This window comes from Haliotis cracherodii, unplaced genomic scaffold, assembly GCF_022045235.1.
Source record: "Haliotis cracherodii isolate W230 unplaced genomic scaffold, xgHalCrac1.p SCAF_3, whole genome shotgun sequence".
In the NCBI taxonomy this organism is placed as follows: domain Eukaryota; kingdom Metazoa; phylum Mollusca; class Gastropoda; order Lepetellida; family Haliotidae; genus Haliotis; species Haliotis cracherodii.
Window position 1 is genome coordinate 25,202,157 of NW_027266286.1, and position 19,626 is coordinate 25,221,782.

The window sequence follows — 19,626 nt, forward strand, 5'->3', positions numbered from 1 at the left end:
TGTCTTGATTAAATATTGCCCTGGGTCCATTTGGATTTTACTTTTTAATTGGGTAGGTGAGGTGAAATTTGGTTTAACGTCGCGTCCAAGATTATTGCACTTATATAGCGACGTGCATGCACGTGTGTACGTGTGTGTGTGTGTGTGTGTGGCTGCTTGTACTAGTCCGAACTGATGCCGATTTATAGTGCTAGCTCACTGAGATACCATGCCGCAGTTTAACATGAATACCCTACTCAGACACAGTATACCGACTCCGAGCCGACCAGTCCTTGTTTTAACCCCTTAATGCCGAGCGCCAGACAGGGTAACAACAAGTACCATCTTTAAACGTCTTTTGGTATGACGCGGCCGGGGATCGAACCCCGGACCTTCCGCTCTCCGGGCGGACGCTCTACCACAAGACCACGGAGGCGGCTTTTAATTTGTAGATTTTATATATATATTTTAAATAAGTTTATTTCTGGGATTCCAGCTTATGAAATGGGTCCCCATGCAGCAACCTGTGCTTACCGTAAGAGGTGACTAAATGGATCAGGTGGTCAGGCTCTCTGACTTGACTGATGCATGTCATCGTATCCCAGTTGCGTGGAAAAAAACTTGTAACAATGTGATGTTTGTGACAGGCAATTTTCTGGGACATTTTAATGTTTTCGAAAAAATCCCGACTAAAGGGATCAGGTGGTCAGACTCACTGACTTGGCTGATGGATGTCATCGTATCCTAATTGCTTAGGTTCGATTATTTACAGACCGTTGTCATATAGCTTGAATATTGCTGTGTGCGGCGTTTAACAACAAACTAACAAACAAAACATGCACGGGTTATGCTTTGGTTAACATCAATAGAGACTATATGATATATATCGACAGTTTGATTTTCACACGAGCCTCTACATCGAAGTCTTATCGATTATAGCTGAAGGTATTTCAGTGCTTATTCTTTGTGGGTCATGCTCAAGACAATTAATTAATTATTTATCTTTGAAATTCAATACGAAACAGATCGTGTTTGCATGTTGAGGACATGACTGATTGTTACTCTATTTATACCTCTACAGAATACATTAACCGATTTAACAAATATCGATAAAAATGGTAACAGTAATATTCACCATGGAAGCTAGGAATAGTGTTTCACATGAATTATTTAGATGTCACAGGGAGTGAACTGTATTTCACCCGACTAATAGATTATATGGTCTCTGATTTCACGGAATGGAATAAACTATGTTTCAGGGAAATTTTTAGTCTGTCATACAGAACCCTGATACATTGTCATAGCTTTCTTTAAACACCAAATTCCTATTAGAAAATATATATTGATCAACCTATATCGGTAAACTAATATGGCTATTCTTAAAGTAAATTCAATGTAGTGAATGCACTAACTGACCGCCGCATAAAAAATATTTTATGTTTCACATATGCGGCTAAACTCACGGTCACTCCAGCTGTGGGACAGTGGCCCATGATGCAAGTCTACCTAGCCAGGCTGACATAAATGGTCACTCCCTCAGAGAACCAGTGATTAGTGGGTTAACTTTACGTCACAGGGTCGGCACACATGGTCAGTCCTCTGTGAAATAAGGGTCAGTTAGGAAATACTAGTATAACAACCTACCTGAATATAATCTAAAATAACGTAACAGCCACCCACGGTTACAGCCGATCAACCCCTGACACCTGGGATGTTGTGATCTTTAGTTATGTAACGTAATGAAGGCCTGAGTTGTATATATACGGCGGTCGGTGGTAGCAAACTTCACTCTACTTCCACCGATTAAACGCCAACAATTCAGCAGCCTTCTCTGTTTTTCAAGGATATAGCCAGTCGTGACCGCTCTACTACCGCTAATTCCCCCAATCAAGCAGTAACACCCAAAAGACGTCTACGTCACCCAAAAGACGCGCTACGTCAACTGGTGATAGGATCCCTTCTTGGTCCAAGTCAACGACTGGCTGAACATTGGAGAATCACAGAGAAGAGTTGCAAAAGTCAGGCACCAGTCAAACCAAACGCCTCAAAATATGTCAGGCACCATTCAAACCAAACGCCTCAAAACATTCAATACAAACGCCTCAAAACAAGTCAGGCACCATTCAAACCAGACGCCTCAAAACAAGTCAGGCACCATTCAAACCAGACGCCTCAAAACAAGTCAGCCACTATTCAAACCAAACGCCTCTAAACAAGTCAGGCACCAGTCAAACCAAATGCCTCAAAACAAGTCAGGCATCATTCAAACAAAAAACGCCTCAAAACAAGTCAGGCACCATTCAAACCAAACGCCTCAAAACAAGTCAGGCACCATTCAAACCAAACGCCTCTAAACAAGTCAGGCACGAGTCAAACCAAATGCCTCAAAACAAGTCAGGCACCATTCAAACCAAACGCCTCAAAACAAGTCAGGCACCAGTCAAACCAAACGCCTCAAAACAAGTCAGGCATCATTCAAACCAAATGCCTCAAAACATGTCAGGCACCATTCAAACCAAACGCCTCTAAACAAGTCAGGCATCATTCAAACCAAACCCCTCAAAACAAGTCAGGCACCATTCAAACCAAACCCCTCAAAACAAGTCAGGCACCAGTCAATACAAACGCCTCAAAACAAGTCAGGCATCATTCAAACCAAACCCCTCAAAACATGTCAGGCACCATTCAAACCAAACGCCTTAAAACATGTCAGGCGCCAGTCAAACCAAACGCCTCAAGACAAGTCAGGCACCAGTCAAACCAAACGCCTCAAAACAAGTCAGGCATCATTCAAACCAAACCCCTCAAAACAAGTCAAGCACCATTCAAACCAAATGCCTTAAAACATGTCAGGCACCAGTCAAACCAAACGCCTCAAAACAAGTCAAGCACCAGTCAAACCAAACCCCTCAAAACAAGTCAGGCACCATTCAAACCAAACCCCTCAAAACAAGTCAGGCACCAGTCAAACCAAACCCCTCAAAACAAGTCAAGCACCAGTCAAACCAAACGCCTCAAAACAAGTCAGGCACCATTCAAACCAAACACCTTAAAACAAGTCAGGCATCATTCAAACCAAACGCCTCAAAACAAGTCAAGCACCAGTCAAACCAAACCCCTCAAAACAAGTCAGGCACCAGTCACGGTTCCACCGATTAAACGCCAACAACTCAGCAGCCTTCTCAGTTTTTCAAGGTCAGACACTATTGACTTTAAATTCTAATTCTGTCAGCTACGATCTTAATACGTCAGGTGTGGGTTAGTTCTATTTCGACTGTATCGTAGCATGGTGAAAAGTATCATTGACTTAATATCCAGACAATACTTCCCCTCGCGAACGTATATTTTTTGTATATTACTATACTAGTTGCACGGTAACATCCTAATATGAGTACCGTATTCGACGTAATAAGCGTCCCGCTCTAATAAGCGCCCACGGCGATATTTGCTAATATATTGGCTAGTGAACAATCCCAATTAGCACCCCTTCCGATTGATCAATGTACTCAAGACTTATTTATTCGTGTATAATACATGTGTTATATGCATCCTTAATTATGGGAAATTAAATTCTGGAAAAAATATGTCTGTTGTATATAAACATTTCAGGCTGTCAGCATAAACCACGAAATTAACGATCTTTCAGCTGTGTTGTTTTTCACCAAAATTATATTCTAATAAGAGCCCCCTATTTCTAATTTTGAGAGCGCCCTGGGCGCTTATTATGTCGAATACGGTATGTGTACCAATGTCAATAACGTGTACGGTCCTACATTCAGTGACACCTACTCATAACAATGGTTTGCCTGCCTGCCTGGTTAGTAGCGATGAAAAATGAGTCGGCTCCATCATTATATTATATTGTCTGTCATAACAATATGTTGTTAAATATCCATATATGATAGCGTGAGACCGTGTACCGTTTTCCACTGGACATATTTTCTCGTAATAAATGCCTTTTGAATAACCATCTCTTAAACCCTAAAATACAATGTATTGTACATCTGTATAGTCGTGTCATTATCTGTTGTATACCAATAACATTATTATGATCATACGTGTTGTACACGTATCGAATTATCATGATTATATGTTTATGAATATGAATATGACTCTGTGCACGTGTTGCACACGTATTATATTATCTTGTTATTATAATTAAATGTATCACACTACTTCCATCGATTGAACGCCAACAACACAGCAGCCTTCTTTGTTTTTCAAGGTGATAGCCAGTCGTGACCGCTCTACTACCGCTAATTCCACCAATTAAGTACAGTAGAGTACGGATATAACGAACTCAAAGGGACTACTAATTTTAGTTCGTTATAACCGTAGTTCGTTATAAGCATATATACAGCATAACTACAGCAAATAGTCGGGACCAAAAAAGTTAGTTCGTTATATCCGTCAGTTCGTTATAAGCGTGTTCGTTATAAGCGTAGTTTACTGTAGTGACACCCTAAGGACGTCTACGTCACCCAAAAGACCCGCTACGTCACAAATATATCCAATACAGCCCATGCAAGTCTATAATGTTTGGCAAGTCTAGATTACTGCAGTTTCTGAAAATGAAGAGAGCCTCTGGGCTCCTTTTTATTACATTTTTATTAAGATAATTTAACAACTGTTTTTTTTTCTGTAAGATATGTTCATTTCATAGACTAGATGTTAATCTAGGAAATTTGCTTCAGTATACGAACTCGACAATCTTTGATTCTGGAATTAATCATTTTTCAAAAATGAAATATCTGAAATAGGTTACGTAGTCCTGCCCATGGCTGTGGAAAATGTGTAGGCCGTAAGACCAGTAGGAAGGTTAGATGAGTGAGGTTTACTATTGCTTTCAAGATTATTGCACTTCTATAGCGATATAGCGATACGTGTGTGTGGGTGTGGTTGCTTGTACTCTATCGGACTAATGGTTTTCTAGCGCTAGCCTACTGAGATACCATGCCGCAGTTTAAGACACAAGACACATTGTACGGACTCCGTGCTGACCAGTCCTTGTTTTATCCCCAATTTGCCGAGATTCAGGCAGGGTAATAACAAGTACAATATGTAAACTTTTGGTATGACGCGGCCGGGGATCGAGACACCGACCTTCCGCTCTCCGGGCAGACTCTCCATCTTCTGGACCACAGAGGCGGTCAGGAAGAAGATGCAGCTGAGTTAGGACATATAGCACTTATTCATGTGAATAGCTACAGCCGAGATCCGTGAAGATCCGGCTTAGAATAGGTCCTCAGCAACCCATGCTTGCCGTAAAAGGCGACTATGCTTGTCGTAAGAGGCGACTACGGGATCGGGTGGTCAGGCTCGCTGACTTGGTTGATGCATGTCATCGTATCCCAAATGCGTGAATCGATGCTCATAACATCAATCACAGGATTGTCTGGTCCAGACTCAACTTTTTACAGACCGCCGTCATATAGCTGGACTATTGCTGAGTGCGGCGTTAAACAGCAAACAAACAAAGCGCCGACATGCCAAACTCACTGAAAAATAAACCATTAAAATTGTAATAATTTACCTGTCCGTCATTTGATAGCCAGTGTCTATCATTCGGGAAAACCTCAACGGATACAACCAGGTTCTGTTTGACGGGAATCGTTGAGAACACTTGTATCTTATTAACCCCCTAAAAATGTCTTTACATCAGACGGCGATGAAAACCTTCCCCACAAAAAAACAACAAGGTATATGAGATAATCAATTTGTTCTCAAACTAGAAATCTAATCGCGTTTAAACACAACATTACTCCTCTCCGATGCAATCGAGGCGTTCACTAACCGAACCAAACAGCGGTCTCTTTGATCTTACAAACCCATTAACTGCAGCCCGATGTGATTGACTAGCCAATCAGGGATAAGAATTCAAACCGTTGCGGCCTAGCAGACATGAAGGTGAGAGGAAGTTGTTTTGACAGCCTGTTATTTCGGCGAAGATGAAGCAAAAGAATTGAGCCCAAAGCATGGTCGAAATGTCACCCCTCGCCGATGTAATGCCTGAAAATTAAAAGATGAAAGAAAATCAATTTTTTTATTTATATACAAAGCACAAACGGTAATGGCGTGACGAACGGGATGTCAGTTGCATGTCTGATGACTATAGATTATACAATGATGTACGTCTCGCCAGGAACTGATTGTGTGGGTTCTTCTCTCGACGTTGTCATCAGTATCCTGTCTTTGGGGTGAACAATTGTCTTTATAAATATTAAATGTATTTTTTTTTATAAGTGAGAATTCAGTCGGTAATAGACAGTTCTAGGCCTCACATGGCAATGTTCTGTCTACAAATTATATCCCAGTGAGATTTGGTAAGGAATTTGGCAGGGCTTCAAGGAGCCAAACTATGGTTTCTGCTACACATGGTCCCGAATCGATCGACGCATTAGCGATATATGTAGCAACGGCTTAATTTCAATGTCATATGAGGTGTTTTCTTGATTCTTGACCAATATGATTATAAGTGATATTGCTTGTGGAAGTACTTCGCTGATAGTCTGGAAATATGTGTACTTTAACGGTCAGTGGATCACGAGAAGTAAGGTCTTATCACCATACACTGGGCTTCGAGAAGGCCGGGTCTTATCAACATACACTGGGCTTCGAGAAGGCAAGGCCTTATCAGCATACACTGAGCTTCGAGAAGGCAAGGCCTTATCAGCATACACTGGGCTTCGAGAAGGCAAGGCCTTATCAGCATACACTGGGCTTCGAGAAGGCAAGGTCTTATCAACATAAATTGGGCTTCGAGAAGGTTTGGCCTTATCAAGATAGATTAGGATTCGAGAAGTAAGGTCTTATCATCATACATTTGGCTTCGAGAAGGCAAGGCCTTATCAACATAAATTGGGCTTCGAGAAGGTTTGGCCTTATCAACATACATTTGGCTTCGAGAAGGCAAGGTCTTATCAACATAAATTGGGCTTCGAGAAGGTTTGGCCTTATCAACATAGATTAGGATTCGAGAAGTAAGGTCTTATCAACATACATTTGGCTTCGATAAGGCAAGGCCTTATCAACATAACTTGGGCTTCGAGAAGGTTTGGCCTTATCAACATACATTAGGCTTCGAGAAGTAAGGTCTTATCAACACACACTGGACTTCGAGAAGGTTTGGTCTTATCAAAATACATTGGGCTTCGAGAAGTAAGGTCTTATCAACATACATTTGGCTTCGAGAAGGCCAGAATTTAGAGGAGAGAATAGTATTGTGTAACAAAAGATTTCCTAGGCCATAATTATGTTCGTCTGAGTGATTGGATGAGATGACGGATTGAAGCAGCACCTCGGCATACAAGGTAAATGGAGAAAATCTTAAAGTGACTCGGGCCTTACTCGTTTACCACTTGGATGAAACCCACGAGCACGTGTATGGTGCTGGCAAACCGAGAGTCATAATCAGTACACGTCTGGGATTCGAACCGAGGGTCAACGTAACCTGCCGCCACTAAAGGACGCAACGCTTCACAGCGAATTGTGACACCATAGGCGATTTTTCAACCTATGGCCACGATCATGATATAAAAGAAATCTTTACGAACACTAAATCTGTCTATACAGATCTATAAAACCCCAGGCTTAACTAAAATAAACTGTTTCTCCATCATTACCTTCATTTCGAATAATCTACTTACAGACGGGACTAAATTAACTTGCTTTCTAGGAACACATTCCTCTTTGTTGAAATGTAAGCCTTGAGGAACATCTTTTTCTGGGTGTTCTTAGACCAGACACAGGTCACGTGATCGTATTACCTCCTTTTCTGGATACCAATTAGATCACAAACAAGCTCACGCTTACTTAGCTTTGACAAACAATATATTTCCAACGTCATAAGTCTAAAAGGATATAGAAACCCATTTTCTGTCAGCGGAGTCAATGTAATCAACGAGGAATTATCAAGGGGATATTTATAGGGACATGGAACATATCCTCAAAGCACTGGGATCTGTGCACGTTGCTTGCCACTCTATATACATCCTCTATTTGTGTCCCGCTGACGGGTCTGTCTTCGTGTAGATCAGAAATGGATAGATATCGACTCTCCTGACTGGCGAACTTATTGATAGCTGAGGCCAGTTGGTTCCCGTGGGTGTTGAAGTCACCGTCAGTGGGACAAACTTCCAAGTGCGGGGTGATAGCCTTGTCATTAATAACAGGACTTAACCAGATCTCGCTTGACATCTGTAGGTGAACACCATGGCAGGACGAGCTCTTATAAGAATGTTAGTATCCTTGAGATAAGTTTAAGTTGGTTGGTTTGTTGTTTAACGCCGCAATATTCCAGCTATATGACGGCGGTCTGTAAATAATAAAGTCTGGACCAGACGATCAAGTGATCAATATCATGAGCATCGATCCACGCAATTGGGATCGATGACATGCATCAACTAAGTCAGCGATGCTGACCACCTGATCCTGTTAGTCGCCTTTTACGACAAGCATTGTCGCCTTTTACGGCAAGCATGGGTTGCTGAAGACCTATTCTACCCCGGAATCTTCACGGGTCTAATAAGTTTAGTTTAAGAACAGACGATTTTTTGGGGTCATAATATGTCAATAACTATAGTCATATGATTTGTTTGGCTTTATTGTTTAACGCCGCACTCAGCGGCATGACGTCTGATCTTTAATGCTGCATTATTCCAGCTAAGTGACGGGAGCCTGGACATAGTGGACCACACAATCCACTGATCGATATTGTGAAGAAAGGTCCAAGCCTTCGCCATCAACCAAGTTGTTTGTTTGATGCTTAACGCTGCACGCTGCAATATTCCAGCTGTCTTTTGCGGTCTGTAATTAATCGAGTCTGGACCAGACAATCCAGTGATTGATATCATTAGCATCGATCTACGCAAATGGGATATGATGACATGCATCTTCAAGTCAGCGTGCCTGATCACTGGATCCCGTTAGTTGCCTCTTACAAGCATGGGTTGCATGAAGACTAATGCAAACTCGAATCTTCAAGGGGCAATAACTTTATTTAAACTGGAGGATTCCGTGAGAAATTTTGCCATGAAAACACTTTGATTGAACAATAGTTGGCTGGTTTGACGCCCGCCTTTGGCTTGTTAGCGAGTTCAACTAGTATTAGCGACCAATTTGCTGACACAGCAGAACGGCAGTACATAACCAAGATTTTACAAAGAGACTTTTAGGAACTAGAAACACGCTGTGAAGATTTCATCTAATTTATAAGTGCAGTGTCAGTTCCTGATTAAACTCCCACTTCCGGTCTCGTGGCCATGGTTTCCTTTGTTAAAAGTGTTTGCTGTTTAAAGCCGCACTCAGCAATATTCCAGCTATATGACAGCGGTATGTAAATTATCAAATATGGAGCATACAATCCAGTGATTAACATCATGAGCATCGACCTACAGAAATGGAATACGATGACATGCATCAACAAAGCCAGTCAGCCAGACCACTCGATCCGCAAGTGTTCTATAATGACAAGCATGGGTCGCTGAAGACCAATTCTAACCCGAATCTTCACGGGTCAGTAGTAATAGCAGTAGAGCAAAATTACCATAGGCGTTTTTTTAGATCACTTTTTGAAGACCAATTCTTACCCGGATCTTCACGGGTGTGTTAAAGGTGCAAGCGTATCGACATACCTGTCGTACTCAGAGAAATGTGTAGGTGTATCGCTGATTCATTTTTCACTGGAAACGACAGGTGCACAATTTGTGGCGTAACAGTCACAAAGTACAGCCCCTCGCGCGTATAAACAAAGTGCTGGTAAACCACGTGGTAGCACGTGCAACACGGTGGAGTTTACAAGCTTCGTGCTGGGAAAATACAGACGCGAGTCTCACCAGGTCTGAACGTGTGAGTGTCCAAAATACAAGGGCAGATCTAGCATTTTTAAAAGCGTGAAGTGAGGTGAAATTGGGTTTAACGTCGCGATCAAGATTGTTGCACTGATATGGTGACGTGCATGCACGCGTGTGTGGGTGTGGCTGCTTGTACCACTCCGGACTAATGTCGATTTTATATTGCAAGCCCACTGAGATACCATGCCGCAGTTTAACATGAATACCCCGCTCAGATACGGTATTCCGACTCCAGGCCGACCAGTCGTTGTTTTAGCCCTTAATGCCGAGCGCCAGGCAGGGTAACAACAAGTATCATCTTTTAACGTCTTTTGGAATGACGCGACCTTCCGCTCTACACTTTTCCACGGAGGCGGTCTTTAAAAGGGAGGGGGTCCAAAATATCAAAATCCGGCTACTTCATACAACATTGGACCCCCTCTGGATCAGCCTATGAAATATACACATTTAGGTTAACTCGACCGGAAGTGAGGTATACAAAAAAACCTAGTAATACCCACACTTCCTGTGTTTCTGTCAATAATCCCTAAAGTTTTGGGACCCGTGAAGATCCTGGGTAGAATAGGTCTTCAGCAACCCATGCTTGTCGTAAGAGGCGACTACCGGGATCGGGTGGTCAGGCTCGATGCAGGTTATCCTAATTATGCAGATCGATGCTCATGATATCAATCACTTGATTGTGTGGTCAAGACTCGATTATTTACAGACCGCCGTCATATAGCTGGAAAACTGGTGAGTGCGGCGTTAAACAACAAACAGACAAACAAACATGTAGTGGATAGAAATTCGTTGCGAACTGTTTTTAACCCAAACCTTGTAGCTTTATACGGTATAAACCCCCTCACACGAATAAAATAAATGTCAACATGCGTTTATGGCGAGGAGCAGCTAATCCGGTTTCTCTTGAAGCAATATGGTTTTTGCAAAGAAAATCACATCCGAATTCTGAAATGTCAAGCAAATATAAGCGCCAGTGTTAGAAAGGAAACTAAAGTAGAACCATATCACAACAGGACTGACATGGCTGATAAGACTAAGCGCTGGAATGTGCACCAGGAACGCAACTCTGAGCTATACTGTCGACGGGGTTTTGTAGACAAATTGATAGCTCACGAAACCTACAGCTGAGGAATAACAGTGGGCGGTCGCGCTTGCCAATAAGAGATCCTGTCAAGGTGGATCATTGAAATGCGATGTCAAGGAAAGCAAACCGTTTCTCTTCGGCGTTTTTCTTTGACTTGTCTCACGAGATCAGCCTGATAATTCAATATGCATTCTGCGCACACCAACTAATTTTCACTATTCCGAACCCTTTGGTAGAGGACCTGATAATACAAGCCTGTATTCGGGACACGTTGAGCCTAATGCAATAGCTACTCTAGATATAGAGTGAGTGAGTGAGTTGGGTTTAACGCCGCTTTTAACAGTATTACAGTTATATCGCGGCGTGTCAGCTTAATGTGCGAGGAAAGCCCGAAGTGATGCAGGTCTCAGACGTTTACCACTTCGGTGAAACCCACGATCGTGAGCACGGTTATGGTGCTGACAAACCTAGAAACATAATCGAGGCGAACCAGGATTCGAACCCACAATCATAGGTTTCTGGCGTGCCAAAGGGACGCAATTCTGCACACGAATCGCGGCGCCTTAGACGACTGGGCCACCCGTGCCCCCTTAGGCACTATGGAATTGCAAGTCAATATACAGATATGACGCTGATACTGACCCCCCACCCCTACCATTAAGTGTGGCAATAAATATCGGCCAAATCACCTTCTGTGAGCTGGAACCAGGCTCTCTGACTTAGTTGAAGCATGTCATCGATCCCAATTGCGTGGATTGATGCTCATGATATCAATCACTGGATTGTCTGGTCTAAAGTAGAACCATATCACAATACTTAAAACCTAAACCCAGACACATCTTCTCCCTAATCTTACCCAGCACACAAATACCCTCAAACCCTAACCCAAGACCCCCTGTACTCTCAAACCCACAACAAGACACAAATACCCTCGAAACCTACCCAAGACCCCAAGTACTCTCAAACCCACAACACGACACAAATACCCTCGAAACCTAGCCCGGTGTCACATCACATTTTGTTGTGCAGAGTTGCGTCTGGTGCGCCCGAAACCTACGATCGTGGGTTCGAATCTCGGCTCGCCTTGATAATGTTTCCTGCATCACCACTGGCGCGTCTTCTGCATCAAGCTGAAACGATGTTATACATCGGTGAAAAATACTGTTCAAGCGGCGGCAAACAAAACCCTCTCCACCACAGACAACATTTTCTCTCAAAATTTACCCAAGGCACAGATACCTACAAACCTTACGATAGACAACATGACACTTAAAGACCCGTGAAGATCCGGGTCTTCCGTAACCCATGCCTTCCGTAAAAGGCGACTACGCTTGTCGTAAGAAGCGACTAACGGGATCGGGTGGTCAGGCTCGCTGACTTGATGCATGTCATCGTATCCCAATTGCGTATATCGATGCTCATGATATCAATCACTGGATTGTCTGGTCCAGACACGATTATTTACAGACCGCAACAGACTGCTGGAATATTGATGAGTGCGGCGTTAAGCATCAAACAAACAAACAACTTGGTAAATGGCGTGTTATCGAACTCGGCTTGGACCTCTCTTCATAATATTGATCACTGGATTGTCTGGTCCATTATGTCCAGGCTGGAACAACAAGCACTTCATCACTAACGTACCACATACGTGGTGCAGTGGATACAGCGTTTGACCGTACGAAAGGTTGACCGCGTCATATCAAAAGACGTTAAAAAATGGTACTTGTTGTTACCCTGCCTGCCGCTCGGCATGACGAGGATAAAACAAGGACTGGTTGGCTCGGAATCTGAGTGGGGACAGTGTTAACCTGTGCCATGCTATCTCAGTGGACTGGCACTAAAAAAACGGCATTAGACCGGACCAGTACAATCAGCCACACACTTGCATGCACGACGCTATTTGAAAGAAATAATGTGGAAGGCGACGTAAAACCCCATTTCACCTCACCTCGACACAAATGCGAGAGAGAGAGAGAGAGAGAGAGAGAGAGAGAGAGAGAGAGAGAGAGAGAGAGAGAGAGAGAGAGATGTTCATGTTCACACACATAATTATCTCACATCAATCGGAATATACAATCGCGTGTTGCAGGAGAGCGGTTTAAATAGTTCCGATGTATCTCCGTTCACACCTACAGTCGTCTACGCCTATAAAATCGGCTGTTACCATGGCAACCAATTCTGTCTACACCGAGGAACCTTTCGTTTGACGGAGCCCGTATTTCCGGGGCTACTTCGTGCGCCTCCCGCAACAATTGCAAACCAGTGGGATTCAGCGACGAGGAAGATGCTTGTGAAACTCCAGGAGGAGACGTGGAATTGTGTACCTGCTGTGCCGCGTAGACCGGTCGTGCCGGTGTCGTTGCTCGTGAACGACAGTCGCCTCTACGTGTTTGTAGACTAACGCATAGACTCTGTAAATATAGAATTTTGATGGAAACAAACAACTCCATTTCAAGTTGAAAGGATGGGACATACAGTGAGTGAGTGAGTTGGGTTTAACGCCGCTTTTAACAGTATTACAGTTATATAAGCTTAATGTGAGAGGAAAGCCCAAAGTGATGCAGGTCTCAGACGTTTACCACTTCGGTGAAACCCAGGGGCACGGGTACGGTGCTGACAAACCTAGGAACACAATCGGGGAGAACCAGGATTCGAACCCTCAGTCATAGGTTTCTGGCGTGTCCAAGGGACGCAATTGCACACGAATCGCGGCGCATTAGACAACTGGGCCACCCGTGCCCCCTTAGGCACTATGGAATTACAAGTCAATATACATATATGACGCTGGTACTGACCCCCCACCCCCACCATTAAGTGTGTCAATAAATATCGGCCAACTCACCTTCTGGAACCATATACAGCTATGTGTACCAGACTGGTCTAACTGTATCAACCCTTTTTCGTTTACCTTTTTTTAAATATTTATGACCGGTCATTCGACCCTTGTGCAAACTGCGGGTGTGGTGAACTACACAGAGAATGAATTGTTGCAGAGTTAGAAAGTCTCAAATACTACTCAAAAGAAGACAAAGAACACTCTATTATTTCATGTTACTATAGTTAGTTAGTCATGGCATGGCAGATTAACTATAGTAATATGAAAGAATCAGATTTTAACTTCTTTTGAGTAGTTAAGATTTTCGAACAGCAAACCAACAAATTGTTTGAAAGGCATTTCTTAGAAGTTGATGTATTACAATGAAGGCACAATTTATGGATAACAACTTCATTTTTCTACTGTAATGGAACAAGGTTGGCAACGGAAATGTCACCATCACAGCAAAATAAAGAAGTTGTTATCCATTAATTATGCTGTGTGTAAACGAACAATAAAAACCACATAACAAGCACCAATGTGAAAAAAGATGTTCTGAGTGTGTCAACCCGTGAAGATCCGGGCTAGAATCGGTCTTCAGCAACCCATGCTTGCCGTAAATGGCGACTATGCTTGTTGTAAGATGCGACTAACGGGATCGGGTGGTCAGGCTCGCTGACTTGGTGGATGCATGTCATCATATCCCAATTGCGTTGATCGATGCTCAAGATATCAATCACTGGATTGTCTGGTCCAGACTCGATTATTTACAGACCGCCGTCATATAGCTGGGATATTGCTGAGTGCGGCGTAAATAACAAACAAACAAAACAAATCTGAGTGTGTCGAATGTGCCTTAACCATTGTGTTATTTTCCATTAAGTCTGTCACATGAGATCATTTATAAAACTGAATCTGACTACAAAGACTCACCCACAGGAAGTTCTCACAAGACTGATAACCTCTGAGCCTCCCGGGTCACGATAGTTCAAGGTAAGGTATTAATGTTCTACATATTTGCTTTGCTTTATAGAACCATGTTCGTGCTACCTCCGCCGTACACAGCGGATATGGCCGATATGTCACGTGTGTGTAAACACAGCTGCCCTTATAAACATGGCATCGAAGTAAACATGGCCAAAAGCATTCGTCACCGCTCGTCCATTTCCGTAACATTCGGCCAGTCCCGGAACGACACGAACCAACATCGTGTCAATAATGAAGTCACCACTCGCCTCTTTCGGAACCTACGAAAAGGTTACCGGACTGACACGAACAGCCACGAATGCAGTTTTGGGATAACGATGCGTTCCGAATGCAACTGTAACCTGAGGAGCTTCATCACTCTGACAGCTGACGCTGTAGTAAGAGAGGTAAAAGTAATATTACGCCTCACATACATAAAACCTCTGAGAATGTTATATATTATCAAGCTGCTTTCCTACACCTGCTACCAAGACAAAACTAAAGACTTATCTCTTTAGATGTGTCTATGAACCTGTGTGAGGCGCTATGAGCGACTACGGAGACGGAAATGGCGCTGAAGAAATGGACTTTATTATTATTATCACCATACACAACTGAATACAACATGGTCACACACGAGTTGTGTATTCTTTGTTTGTTTGTTTGTTTGTTTGTTGTTTAACGCCGCACTCACAAATATAACAGCTAAATGACGGTGTTCTGTATATAATCGAATCTGGATTTTAAAAATCCTGTGATTAACATCATGAGCATCGTTCTAAGCAATTGGGATACGATCGCATGCATCAACCAAGTCAGCGAGCCTGTCGTTAGTCGCCTCTTACGACAAGCATGGATGCTGAAGACCTATTCTAACTCGAATCTTCACGGGACGGTTGTGTCTTGGAAGAATTCACATTGGACGCAAGATATCAAACCAGCGCGGACCTGAGGTATTTCGAAATTGTGAGAGAGTATGGTTGAACGACGCTTTGAACAGTATTCCAGTTATATCACTGCGTGTCAGCTTGATGTGGAAATAGCTGATGCAAGTCTAAGTAGTTATACTAGACACTGTACAGCGTAAATAAGCCAGTTATACTACACACCGTATGGCGTAAATAAGCCAGTTATACTACACACCTTATGTTGTGAATAAGCCAGTAATACTAAACACCGTATGGCGTAAATAAGCCAGTACTACATGTCGTATGGCGTAAATAAGCCAGTTATACTACACACCGTATGGCGTAAATAAGCCAGCTTTACTGCACACCGTATGGCGTAAATAAGCCAGTTATACTACACACCTTATGGCGTAAATAAGCCAGTTATACAACACACCGTATGGCGTAAATAAGCCAGTTAAACTACACACCGCATGGCGTAAATAAGCCAGTTATACTACACACCGTATGGCGTAAATAAGCCAGTTATACTACACACCGTATGGCGTAAATAAGCCAATTATACTACACGCTGTATGTTGTTAATAAGCCAGTTATACAACACACCTGTATGTTGTAAATAAGCCAGTTATAGAAAACACTGTGTGTTGTAAATAAGCCAGTTATACAACACACTGTATGTTGTTAATAAGCCAGTTATACTACACACTGTATACTGTTTATAGCCAGTTATCCTGCATACTTCAAACAGACCGTCCCTCCGGTGATATTTACGAGACCTGTATTTGAACACGTAAACCCAGCGTCTATAGGTGTACGTGTTGTGTGTCTGCTAGACGTGTGGACAACGAGACGTTCAACACGAACAAGACCTAGCTTATACAATAGAACATTTGTGAATCATTTTATACCACATACTGTATGTGTAAATACTTCAGTTATATTGCATGTAGCATTTCGTAAATAGTGGGGAGTGACTTGGCTCTGACGCCGCTGTGAACAGTATTCCAGTTATATCACGCTGAATCAGCTTTATATGAGAGGCAAACCTGAAGTTATGATTACTACTTTGGTAAAACCAACGAGCACGGGTATGATGCTGACAAAACGTAGAAACAAGGATATCCTAAAAGGTTCATTGTCACGTTTTGCTTGTTTTTGCGACAACGCGACAATGTCCCTTCTAATATTCCATAAGATCTTTGGTTTCTGGCACTACTAAGGGGCACAACTCTGCATAGCGAGTTGCGACGCCTTTGACCACTGGGCCACCTGTATGCCCTCAAGGCTAGGGAAAGTTACTTACACGTTAAGAGGAATACGAGATTATCTGTCAAAATTGATTTATATCTGTGAGATCCGATCTTTGTTACTGAGGAACTTTCAATAGTAATTCACAAGGGGCAGATAATCCGTACTACCGTGTAATGTTATGCTTTATATTAACGAGCCCTTTTCGGATTATTTTTTGTAAAAAAGATGTGGAAACAGTTACTCTGGTGTCAGAACGACGTCACATAAAGCGTTTGTGACGTCATGAACAATGGGTGACCTCATCTTTCATTATGTGCGACGGTGCGCTAACATGACGTCACATAAAGCGTTTGTGATGTCATGAACAATGGTGACCGCACCTTTAATTATGTGCGACAGTGCGCTCATATGACGTCACATTGCTTTAGGGTTATTCCCCAACAATGAAAGCAATTGAAAAACTGGGACGAACTAACCAAATCATAATATGTCTCAGTGAGAATTACTGAAACTATTGTTTGTTTGTTTGTTGTTTAACGCTGCACTCAGCAATATTCCAGCTATATGACGGTGGTCTGTAAATAATCGAGTCTGGACCAGACAATCCAGTGATTGATGTGACGAGCATCGATCCACGCAATTGGGATCGATGACATGCATCAACCAAGTCAGCAAGCCTGACCACCCGATCCCGTTAGTCGCCTCTTACGACAAGCATAGTCGCCTTTTACGGCAAGCATGGGTTGCTAGTTTCAACTATACCCGCACCCCTGTGTGTAATATATAAAGAATCAAACCCAAATGTAAAAAATATCAACACAAGTCGACGAAAGTTTTAAACACCGATGCTTGTTTTAAAATTTATCGACGAGTGTAACTGTTGATATATTTAATGTCAGAAGACACTAGGGAGAGATTCTGTTTATCATCCAAAATTCTTCTACCAACATTTTTCAGTTTGTAAAATGTAAAATAAAAGTACAGCTAAACAGCTTCGCTTGATCTCTCACGAACAACATCTCACATGGAAGTCTGTTGTGGATTATATATTCTCATAAAGAACGGATCGGCAAAGTTTCAATGTGCCCAAGGGCCTTTAATTCATGGTATTTGGTCCTGTAGAAACTTTATCATACGGCAACAGAGTGAGTGAGTGAGTGAATATTGCTTAACGCCGCATCAGCAATTTTGCAGCTATTCGCGGCGACATATGGCAACAGACATTCATGGCCTATTCATGTAATTCCGGGTCATCTTGTAGGTCGCGGAAAGATGCGAGTGAAGAATGAGGCTTCTGCGTGAAGAGCCTGTATTTGACTGCATATGAAACGTATTGACACACAACTGGCTCGAGAAGTATAATACGATAAACACAAAACGGTTCGAGAAGTATTAAATAATAAACACAAAATAATAGTTAGGAATATTATAAACATATGAGGATCTGGAAGTATTAAATAAAAAACACGAGATATTAGTTAGGAATATTATAAATATATGAGGATAGGGAAGTATTAAATAAAAACCACGAGATATTAGTTAGGAATATTATAAACATATGAGGATCTGGAAGTATTAAATAAAAACCACGAGATATTAGTTAGGAATATCATAAACATATGAGGATCGGGAAGTATTAAAGACTTATTCTTTTTCTCCATTTTAAGGAACTGAGATTTCTTTACGGCACATTTCAAATTCAACCTTTGGAAAGAATTAAAGGTTTGGGTTAAAATTTTCTCACTAAAACATAATAACTGTACATATGTAGATGATTTTGAAACAGATGATTTATAGCAGTATAATAAAGAATTTTATAAAAATAATAAATAAAAGACCATTTTTTACAACACCTTGTGTAGCAAAACCCAGTCAACTTGACATGTTTGTACTCACACCTACTGGAGGAACGTACTTTTCAATTACTAAGATGATGTGGATCACGGACATAAATAGCATAACTTTTATATCAACTGACCAAAAAAACAAGCGTTACCAAACTGAATGTTGGACACGTTGGGTCCAAACCCCGAACAGAGTTACAAAATGGTTGAGAATCAATCGCCCAAACACAACCAAAACAGTTTGCTGACCGTACAAGTATCTTCCTGTTCTGTGTTTAGGAACAAACCATGTTGATTGGTAATATTTCTTTTGCTCACCAGGTTACAAGTAAGGGTATAATGCTTCATGGTCATTTCCCATCAGTCAACAACTGTTATGGCTTCTTGAAATGAAAGATTTGAAATGATTATTAATAAATAAAGGTTACAGGCATACTGCCTCTCATTGTCATGCCTCTCTGTCAAAGATAATGACTTTGCTCGCGAAATATTATGTATTGATGAGGATGGCCATATTGTGGTCGAGACTTTTTATTGAGGTTTTTTTTTGTCAAACAGATGGAGGCTGATTTTTTATTTACTTAAAAATTTTAAGATGTGTTTTTTCCAAAAAAAATCAATTTTTTCTGTCCTTCTCAGACTGCTACAATAAGAAAATGACTTGATACTTCACTATAACTTTGTATAGAACACGGATATTTGCAGAATGAATTACTTTTATAATGTGATGATTGATATTAATTTAAAACAAATCCGTTGGTTTTAGAAATGGTGGCAAGTTTGTGGTTGTGTTTGTCTGATTCGGCTGTTCAGGTTCGTTGACTTGGTTGAATGCCTGTCAACATAGCCCGACGGCGTGGATCGTTGCTCATAAAATCAATCACTGGTTTGTCTGGTCAAGACTTGACAACATACAGGCCGC

General features: G+C 41.9%; 1 long non-coding RNA gene across 1 annotated transcript; it reads right to left on the reverse strand.

The window, feature by feature from the left end:
* Window positions 1–5,911: 5,911 nt before the first annotated feature.
* On the reverse strand, window positions 5,912–14,777 carry LOC139474089 (uncharacterized). The gene is made up of 3 exons (XR_011653979.1): window positions 14,666–14,777; window positions 13,242–13,328; window positions 5,912–5,988 (listed from the first exon to the last, which is right to left on the reverse strand). It is a non-coding gene; the product is annotated as an uncharacterized lncRNA (long non-coding RNA).
* Window positions 14,778–19,626: the final 4,849 nt, after the last annotated feature.